We start from the raw sequence: 10,974 nt of genomic DNA, 5'->3' as shown, positions 1-10,974 counted from the left end.
GTTGAAAACTACATCAAAACAGTGGTATTCCTTGGACTACCACTCTTTTCACTCAGAAATAAGACCCTGGGAGAAGGTTCATTGGTGTGTGCATTAGTCAGGGTTCAGCTAGGCAAGCAGAGCCAATGGAAGATTAGATAGGTGGATAGATGATAGATTAGATAGATAGATCGATCGATAGATATACATACACATGTATGCATACACATCTATACTTCCAGACATATTTGTGTGTAAACATACATTGTTCATTATTCATCGATCCAAAATTAAGGCTCTAATTTAATAAATTACCTTATAACTCACTTACCTGGTTTGCCAGCCAAACTAGTGGCTTTAACTCTCTCTGTCATACTAACAAATCCTGTGGAACAGTGAGAGTTTGAATCCATTAGATGGCTTTCTGAGCTCTTTCTTAGTATAGCAGAGTTTCTTTTGTCAAGTCAGTTTTCTTTTGCACCCAGCTTATTCATTCCACCCTTAATTGTTATTGTGATTCTGTAACTTAATTATTATTGTGAATGGATAGAAATTGTCTCTGAAAAGTAATTTCATTTATAAAACTTTAGTTAAGTATCATTGAAAGAGTAAATAAGGGCTAATTATTTTTCTTAATTGGTAAAAAATTAGGCATGGGCAAGGTAACTGGAATAAAAGGCAACATTTTTCTAAAACTCTGGGCAGATTCTACATCCAGATTACTTTGCAAGTATGTTCATTTTGGAAGTACTTAAAGGAATCAGTACTATAAGTCTTAGAGAATGTGTGTTTTTTAAATAAGAAATATGACATGTAACTTCCATCATGGGCCAATTCTCAGAGAAGAGTTCTAGATAGGCAAGAACCCAGTGATAATATTATTAACAGTGAAAGATTGGCATGTTTATACATTTTGATCAAAATTTAAAAAATTTTTATATAAGAAGTCCTTGCTAGTACATTAGCACAAGGAAAATAAGTAGTGTTCATATTATAAAAGGATGAATAAAATAGGTAATATGATTGTATAACTAGAAAACCCCCCAAAATCAAAAACAGCAAAAAATCCTAGAACTAATAAGTGAGTTTAGCAAAGTTTCAGAATATACAGTTAGTATATAAAAGTCAATTACTGTCCTATATACCAGCACAGAACAATTGGACTTTATTTTTTTTTTCAATTGGACTTTGAAATTTAAAAAAAAATAATATCATTACAACACCATGAAAGTTAAGGATGTACTTAAGTAGAAAATCAAAGTATGTCAGGATCTATCTGTAAAAAACTGTAAGACATGGATGAGAAAACAAAGAAGAGCTAATAAATGGAGAGATATGCTGTGTTCATTGTTTGGAAGTCTCAGTATTGTTAAGAAATCATTTCTTACCAACTTGATCTACAGAGTAATGCAATACCATTGAAAAAATCCAGCAAGCCATTTCATAGATATTGACAAACTAGTCCTAAAGTTTATGTGGAAAGACAAAGACCCAGAAAACCAGTATAGCCCTGAAGAAGAAGAACAAAGTTGGAAGACTCACACTACCCTCATTTTAGAACTACCCTAATTTTAAGAGTAATTAGGACTCTAATATTAGGCCATAGTAATCGAGACCGTGTAGAATTGATAAAAGAATAGACACATAGATCAATAGAACAGAATAGAGGGCCCAGAGATAGACCTGCACAAATATAGCGAGCTAATCTTTAAAAAAGGAGCAAATGCAATTCAACAGAGAGAGGACAGTCTTTTCAACAAATGGTGCTGGAACAATTGGATATACATATGCAAAATATGTAACTTGACAGAGAGTTTACATCTTTCACAAAAACTAACTCAAAATTATAAACCTAAATATAAAATGCAAAACAATAAAACTTCTAGAAGAAAACATAGGTGAAAATCTGGGTGACCTTGGGTCTGTTGATGAATTTTTAAATAGAAAACCAAAAGCACAATCCAGGAAAGGAAAAATTGATAATTTGGTCTTTATTAAAAATTGAAAACTTCTTGGTGAAAGCACTAATAAAAGCATGAAAAGAAAAACCATAGACTGAAAGAAAATATTTGCTGAGTGCATATCCAATAAGGGACTTAAATCCAGAATATACAAGAAATTCTTAAAACACAATAATAAAAATGATTTAAAAATGGGCAGAAGATCTTAACCTCATCATAGAAGATATACAAATGGCAAATAAGCATGTGGAAAGATGCTCAATATCATTTGTCTGAAAAAAAAATATCATTTGTCATACGAAATTTCGCATTAAAACAATTATGAGATACCACTACACACCTGTTAAAATACCTAAACTACAAATAACTTCCAATACCAATGGCTGGCGAGGATGCGGAGCAACAGGAATTCAGTCTTTGCTAATGAGAATGCAAAATGGTATAGACACTTTGGAAAAACATTTTGGCAGTTCCTTACAAAGCTACACATAGTTTTATCATAGGATTCAGCACCTGAGCTTCTACATATTTACACAATACAATTAAAAAACTTTTTATACACAAACCCCTGCATGCAAATGTTTAGGGCATCTTTATTCATAATCACCAAAAACTGGAAGCACACAAGATGTCCTTAAATAGGTGAGCAGATAAACAGATAATGGTACATATGTATAATAGGATATTATTCAGTAATAGAAAACATGTGTGGTCAAGCTAGGAAAAATATGGATGAATCTTAAATGCATATTGCTAAGTGAAAGAAGCCCAGCTAAATGGCCACACACTTTATGGTTGCGTGACAGTCTGGAAAAGACAAAACTATAGAGACTGTAAACAGATTAGTGATTGGCAAGGGGTTAGGGGGTAGAGGAGCTACAGATGGCAAAGCATAGACATTTTAGGGCACTGAAGCTATTCTATATGATACCATAATGGTAGATATATGACACCAGGCATTTGTTAAAGTACATACAATTTTGCGGCACAAAGAGTGGATCTTCATGCATTTAAAAAAAAATTAGGAGGTCAGGGATTCTGGGACGGAATGCAGAACATGATAAAACAATCTGACTGCATTACAAATGAATGAAATGGCCTCACTGAAGAGGATAGGGGTTAGGGGGAGTTACTGACCTAAGGAACGACAGATGAAATGGGGTCTGTAAAACTGAAGGCACTGTACTCTAGTGGATAAATTGTTTCCCCTGGAGGTCCAAGTCAGTTGTCCTTACATCACTATACATGTACACTGGAATCACTTAAGTAAGTGTATGGTGCATGTAGGAGCTAGATTTCTTACTTTGGAGCTGGAATCTACAAATAAGAAAGAGGAAGAGGCTAGAATGATCCATGTGGTAATGGATTAGAATTGCAGTCATCAGTATGAGCTCATGTTTAGTATAAATATAGATGGTTGCTCTTAGAAATATTTATAGATGTGTGTATATACACAAGTTAGTACACACACATGTATTTCCTTGCTCTGCCAGCTGAGAGGACCCAGCAGCAACAACACCTCAGTAGCAATGAGTACACATATCAACCACATCTTAGTTTCTCATACCATTTTTTCAGTAAAAGGAACCAGGGCTCCATAGACAAACAAGTTCTAGAACTACGGCAGGAAATATACAGTTCACATCTGGAACATCTCGTAGTGCCCGAGAATAACAAAGTGCTCAAAAAAAAAAAAAAAATCCTCAACAATGACATATGTCAAAAGGACACAAGAGCCAAAGGAAAGAGCCTCCAGTGGTCAAAGCTGGATAACGTGAGTAACAAGGTAAATTAATATTGGATTATAACCCAAGGTTTAAAATAAGTGAGTCTTTAATGACACAAATTACTGAATAAACAAATCTCCCATGCAGAAGGGTTCCAAATGGTTTATATAGATACTCTACCCTCAAGGAGGGATGAAGTGTAGCTCCACTCCTAAGGTTGGTCTGTGCATAGTGACTTCCTTCTAAGAAGTACTGTATGGAAAGGGGCAAAACTAATTTGTGGAGAAAGCTGACAAACACTACCTCAGCCAGATAAAACCAACATGGGTGTCACGTTGATAGTATATTTTCTTGATACCATGGGATGAATATGGCACTTTAGCTGTATCGTCTTCCTCCTAAAAACAGTCTAATCCTGAGAAAAACATCCAACAAATCTGAATAGAGGGACATTCCACAAAATACCTACCCAGAACTCCTCAAAACTAAGGCCTGAGAACTCACAGTGAAGAGGAGCCTAAGACATGATGACTAAAAAATACCACGTATCCTGGATGAAATCTTAGAGTAGGCAAAGGACATTAGGGAAAGACTAAGGAAATCTGAACAAAGTATGGGCTTTATAATAATAATGTACTAATAATTTGTTTATTAATTACAATGAATATATCATACTGATTGGAAGATGTTAATAATAGGGGAAATTAGGTACAAGGTAAATGGGAATGCTCTACTATCTTCCTAATTTCCTGTAAATTAAAAACTTATAAAATAAAAAGTTTACTTAAAAAATGTTTAAAGTGTAATGTATACATCTCTTTTAAACGGGCCGCAGGCCAGTCCTAATTTCATCAGATTAGGGGCCTTCTCCTGAAAGCTCTACCATTAATTCAGGACGAGGAATTCCACTAGGTGCCTGACTTGTGTTATTTCATTCAGCCCCACCACAACTCCTCGGGGACAGTGTTTTTCTTCAGATCTATGAATAAGGAGGCTGATGCTGAGAGAAAATGAGGGGCTTGTCAGAATTCTATCTCTAACAAATAAGATTTGGGTGGAAAAGAAATCATATGTGGGCTTTTGTCGCTTTACATTTCCTTTTCACACTGTTAGATACAGGAAACTTTTAAAGCCATGTTGTTAGCTAGAATTAAATCATTCTTTATTGCTCTATTCTCAAAATTTATTTTTTAATCCCTTCAGGCCCCCATTTCATTAATGTATCTTTGAGACCAAACTCAAAGTAATTTAGGTATCTCAGATATTCCTAAAGTTATCTCCCCATAATCTCGATGATGTCTGTCACTCAATTTAGTATCAAGTATTTAGTGCTGAGTATTAAATTTAATATTTAGCATTACAATTTAAATTCAATATTCCTCACAACCTTTCAAATAAGAATTGAAGTTACCCTAGAAAGAAGAATATAGTAAAATCAATTTAAGAAAAATCTAAACAGAGTTGTGAGGGGATAAACAAATACTTTAACCATAAAAGTTAATAGAGTTGTTAAAATTCATCATGAAAGCTGCCACTATTTTATCTGGTGGCCAAGAAAAACAAGGAAATGTGATTAAATTATATGTCTCCTTTGAGGAGGGAACATATCAGATTCTTAGAGAAGCAAAACTTTCCCTTGTTTCAGATTCTGAAAGAATTTATTATTTAGGGTATTTTGAGGGGGTAAAATGAAAGAATTGTTCATAATAATTTCACGGCCATTATGAAAACAAAATTTATACAGTTGTTTCTCATAAAAATTGACTAAAGGATTGAAGTCATAACAATAAAAGGCAATTCAATGCATACAGTTATTTGAAATCATATTGTAATGTAGTCAATGTATATTGTCGGAAGTTTCCAAATTCTAATTCACTTTGAGAATATGTTAGACGAGTAAGAGTGGTATATATAGCCTGTTCCTAAAATTATCTTCTCTAAATACTATCTTTCTCATCCGGGTTTCTGTGAGTAGCTGGGTCTCAGAGAGAGCATGCTACATTCTCTAATATGTGATCTGTACTACTCATTGATTTCTTGCACAAATACTTCTTTCTGAGTACCTTCTATGTCCCAAGATATCCTGGTTCATTTGACTACAGGCACCTGCTCTCGTGAGCAGATGTTCTAGTGAGAGAGACAGAAGAAAGAAAGTAAATAAGCTATCAGGACATGGTCAGACAGTAAAAGGTGCTATGCAAGAAAAAAAAAAAAACAGGGTGGTTTGGCAGGGTGGCAGTGGGGCCACATGTAGGATGGAGCAGGCGACAAAGTTTTATAGAGGATAGTAAGAGAAGGCCTCCCTGACTTAGCATTAGAGCTGAGGGCAGAGAGAAATAAAGAAGCCAGACATGGGAATACCTGAGGAAAGAGAATCTGTTCCCAGGAAGAGGGAATAGAAGATGCAGTGATGCCTATTCTGCCCATTTTTGCCCATTTTAGGCATTAATAAGTTGAGTTACAACAACATTGAAATAGTAAAATATAGATGTTAAATGAAAGATGCTTAGGCTCATTCTGGCCTTGCACCCTTTAACATTGGTTCAGCAGGAAGCCTGTTTTGCTTCCCATGATGGTGGTGTTATTACAATGCTTTTGAAAGAGAAGTTTAATAAAACAGGAGACTGTGTCCTTGAAAGATATAAATAGACTTACATTTTTCTTGGAATATTTTTCCATAAGATGAAGAAGATTATAATGGGAACAGGCTTGCTTCTTCTAAAAAAAAATATTGGATCAAGAGACGTAAATTTGCTGCTTATTAAAAATAAATTTTTTAAAAGCTAGGAATAATACTGAAATGCAGTATTGAAGGAGTCCACTAAATTGATAGGCCTACCATTGTAAAAACCAAAATGTATGGTCATTTTAATTATACTTTTTCACTTACGTTCAAGGAGTTATCTCTGAACTAAAGGGTAAAATGAGGAAAATAATCTGCAAGTGGCCAATAAAAGGGTTTTAAGTGTTAGCAGAAAGAAGTATTTAATGAGGTCCTCTTGCCTTATCTAGCAAGAGGCTTAGGACCGCGGATTTTGAAGCATAGTTCCGGGAACTAAAGAGCTTTATGTCATTACTTTAAGGTTATGTCACACACCATTCACCAAGTAAATATATTCCCAAACTTATTGCAGTTCTAAACCTTAGGCCAAGTGTTTCCCATGGGGGTTTATTTTGTACTTTTTAAAGTAACAAAGCATTTGTTAGAAAATATTGAATAAAATCAATTCTTTGTGTAATTTAACTCAGTACAGTCCACTAACGCTTGGTTAGTTTCTTCTGTATGCTGCTAAAGAACCTAAAACTGTACGCTCATGCTCAGGGGGTGATTTTGTCACAGAATGTTCTCATTGAGTCAATCTTGCCAGGACCTTCAGCCAAAAGATCTGTCCTATACCACACCCTGTGAAAAGCCATAAAATAGCCAATGGCAGTAGAAAGCACAGTTGTCTGTAACTTGGAATGAAGGCCTCAACACTTCTGATTTTTCTATAGCTTGTAACATTTAGATTTTTAATTTTGGTTGTCTTGAAGTTGCTGGGGCTATGCATACATCTTTTTCCTTTTTATTTCATTTGTGAAGTCATAAGATTTCCCGATAGATTTTTGGGACACTATCTATTCATTCACTTGTCTGAAAGACCTTCATGGGTAAAGACTGGTTCTTACTCACCTTTGTGTCACCAGTCCATAAGCATAGTTCCTGTCCTTGTAGCAGTCCTCAATAAATGTTTGGTGAATGAATGAATGAATGAATGAATGAACAGGTGGATGCGTCTCTACTCTGCTGCTACCCAATTATAGCTCTGCCCCTGGGCTAGATCGCTGATGTTGGTGATATCTAGAATATGTTCTAAATCGATTTTTTTCTTATTTCACCAGCTTCTTTTATTTTCATGCCCAAATCAAATTATTTAATTCTTCATTTGCTAATGTCATTGGATGAATTTGGACTGTATATTAGTGTTCAGAATCAAATCATTTGCATGCACTCCAAGTTTGGGGTTTTTTAAGTTTTTATTCCATGGGAGATACTAAAAACAGAATACATGGATGACTTTCACATTCACAAAATGTTTCTTTTGAACATAGTAAATGGTGAACTATAAAAAGAAACATCATTTTAGTCATCACCATAGAGAAGAATAAAATAAGACCTGCATTTTGGATGCAACAAAAGATTGCATTATTATTTTCATCCTGTAGGAACCTCACATCACCCTGAATGTCATTGTGTGCGTATCACTTGTATGTTTTCTGTTTAAGACCAAAAGGAAAAAAATGTTTGAACTGAAATGCCTCCTAACCGTGCCTCCTAACCAATGAAATGCCTACTATTCTCCTATCATCCTTGAGATTCAAAGGGAATGGACACCTGTCCCCTAGGTTTTTGGCTTCAACCTGGTGTCTAAGCATATTTTTTAAAAGATTTTATTTATTTATTCATGAGAGACACAAAGAGAGCAGAGACCTAGGCAGAGGGAGAAGCAGGCTCCCTGCAGGGAGCCTGATGAGGGACTCAGGATCCTGGGATCATGACCTGAGCCGAAGGCAGATGCTCAACCGCTCAACCTCTGAGCCACATCTTTTGAAATGAAAAGCAAAATAAGTCCTTTATAGAAGCAACACGACCCCTGCTATTGGTCTGATTTAAAATACTAGGTCTTAAATTATACTGGTCTTAAATTACGTTGGGAGAGGAATGTTTCATCCTTATGAGGAGCAAACTTAAATGTGGTGTTTTCATAAGAGAAATAGTTCATGTCGGTGAAATTTATTATTTCATCCTAACATTATAAACTGTACCCTTAACTACTTGTGACCTAAAATTGTCACTTTCTTTCCCTTTGTAGTTTAAACAACTGTTCTCAAAACTTTGAATGTTTTTGCTGTTTTACTTTTTAAACTAAGAATTCACTTAAGGTAAAGAGGCAGATGAAAGGTAAGGTGTAGGGAAACGTCTAATTCTTGAATTTGTCTTAAATTTTCTGTTTTCTTAATAGAAAACATTTATTCTTTGAGTATATGTTCAGGATCCATCATTAGAAAATTCAAAAACATATTGATAAGACAAAGTATATGAAAGTAATTTGATAAAAAGAAAGGAACATGTAAGGCATTGTCATTAATAATAACTTTACTAAATCAAATCTGAAAATTCAGGGCTGAGTAAACTAAGTCATATATTTCAGCCCTTTGGTAAAAGAAATAGAAGCAAGAATGCAAAACTTTCTTTAAAAAAAATTTTTTTTATTTATTCATGAGAGACAGAGAGAGGCAGAGAGAGGCAGAGACACAGGCAGAGGGAGAAGCAGGCTCCACGTAGGGAGCCCGACGTAGGACTTGATCCTGGGGCTCCAGGATCAGACCCTGGGCCGAAGGTGGTGCTAAACCAGTGGGCCACTGGGGCTGCCCAAAACCGTTTCTTTTATTCCATTTTATTGCACAATCACAGAGGAGTCCTTAAATGTGCTGACCAAGATGCATACTTTTCTTAAAAAAAAAAAACAAAAAAAAACCTGCCATTTTCCAGGTACTCTGTTTTGGATATAGACTCCCCTTAATCTTAGGGTTGCAATAACATGCCATCTTTGATTTCTAAAAGCTAAGCGAATAGTAAGTAGAAGTTTAATTTCCATTATTAGATATGGCAATTTCTTCTTCCTCTCCTAATAAATACATTTTCCACAGTATATTATCATGTGTGTGTGCATGCATGTGTGTGTACATCTCAAATGCAGGCATTTTCCATTTCCAGCTTATCTCTATCCGTTTTAGTAATAAATCTCCCTAGCTGGCACCATAACATCTGCCCGCCTTTTTGTTGTTTGTTCTATCATTCTTGTCTAGCGATTGGACCATGATGAGAAGGTGGTGCTGGGAGCAGCAACTGGATATTCATGCAGTACAGACCTGTAAACAGTATAAATGATGACACTGAGCTAACTTTTAATGAGCGCTCACTCTGAGACAGTAAGCTAAGTAAGAACTTTCTGGCAGTCCTCACAGTAGTCCTCTGAGATTGATAGAACCATCTTGTTCCTGTGTCACAGAGGAGGAAACAGGCTGGTGAGGTTAAACAAAGTAATTGTTCATCATTCCTCTTCCTCCTGACACACTGCAGTGTCACTAGAACCTAGCATGGTAGCAGGCACTCACCAGCATCCCTGCAACACTGGATGAATGAATTCATGAGGTAACTTGCCCTGGTAAATATCAAAGCCACAAAGAAATCCATGGCACCAGATTCCAAACCAAATCACCTAACCCCAAAAATCATGTCAGAGGGAGGCTGTTAACATCACCTAGGAACAATGAAAGGAGAAAGGAGGTCCGGGGGTGAGAGGAATAAGAGCTAGCAGTGTGGAGGTAAAATCAAGAGTAAGTCAGGATAGAGGAAGACAGTAAGTGAAAACTGGGGAAAGGAGAGGCATCATAGCATTGATCAGCTGTTTCCATAGCTTTGCCAACCACACATGGAAAAGTGACAGTGGGATGCACATTTCTGCATTTGCACCCTAGAGGTTGCATGGCTGACAATCCTGGACCCTTGAGGAACAGCTGACCACTTAATTGTCCAGTGTATAGGGACATGGAGATGGCAGGGAGTCTCTGGAAGCAGCAGTCTGCGTTCAGAGATCCCCACCCAACCTGGGAAGAATGAGCCTGGCTTGTTGGTCCTCACACGGTCGGTGGGGCTAGAGCCAGGAAGAACTCTTCCCTTCACACAGTAGGAAATGCCAGACCGAAAGGACCAGAATTGTGTCCGAGAGAGAGTAACTAGGAAGCATGGTCAAGCTGGTCCATAAAGGATGGGAGGCTTACAAAGATGAAGGAGGTCTGGACACCAGAAGGAGGGAGGCCTAGGGAAGATGATGGTAGGGAGGAGCATATTGAAGGCCTCAGTAACTGCAGGGAGGATCAGATGGGCACATACCCAATGCCAAAACATTGAGCTAATCAGGGCGAAGCTTAGTCTAAGAGGTGGTGGACACCGGTAGAGCTACCTGTTTCTACAGGCCTCTAAAGATGAATGTGAAATATTAGGACCAGTGCCAAAGATAACAGCAGATTACTCTCTTCCCTTCCTCTGAAAGAGCCTTTCTTTTTTATTTGAAATTTTTTCCCTTTTTTTTTCTTTTGACAGAAAAGGCAGTCCATTATTAAGCCAGTCATCAATTCACAGGTTATTTGTCTATACTAGTTAGGGGGAAAATGCTGTCATATGTTTTATATACAGAGACAAAATTCTTAAAACAGTGTATTCTGATAGTCATAGCAGATCCAAAACATCATGCCTACTGAAA

The 10,974-nt window shown here is 36.5% G+C and overlaps 1 protein-coding gene across 1 annotated transcript in view; it reads left to right on the top strand.

Moving 5' to 3' along the window:
- The window catches only part of NXPH2 (neurexophilin 2), a 109,927-nt gene that overhangs the window by 22,220 nt on the left and 76,733 nt on the right, over nt 1–10,974 (top strand). The window lies entirely within an intron of this gene.

This window comes from Canis aureus, chromosome 20 (genome assembly GCF_053574225.1).
Source record: "Canis aureus isolate CA01 chromosome 20, VMU_Caureus_v.1.0, whole genome shotgun sequence".
In the NCBI taxonomy this organism is placed as follows: Eukaryota; Metazoa; Chordata; class Mammalia; order Carnivora; family Canidae; genus Canis; species Canis aureus.
The sequence above is the reverse complement of the archived record's forward strand: the minus strand, read 5'-3'. Positions and strand labels throughout refer to the sequence as shown.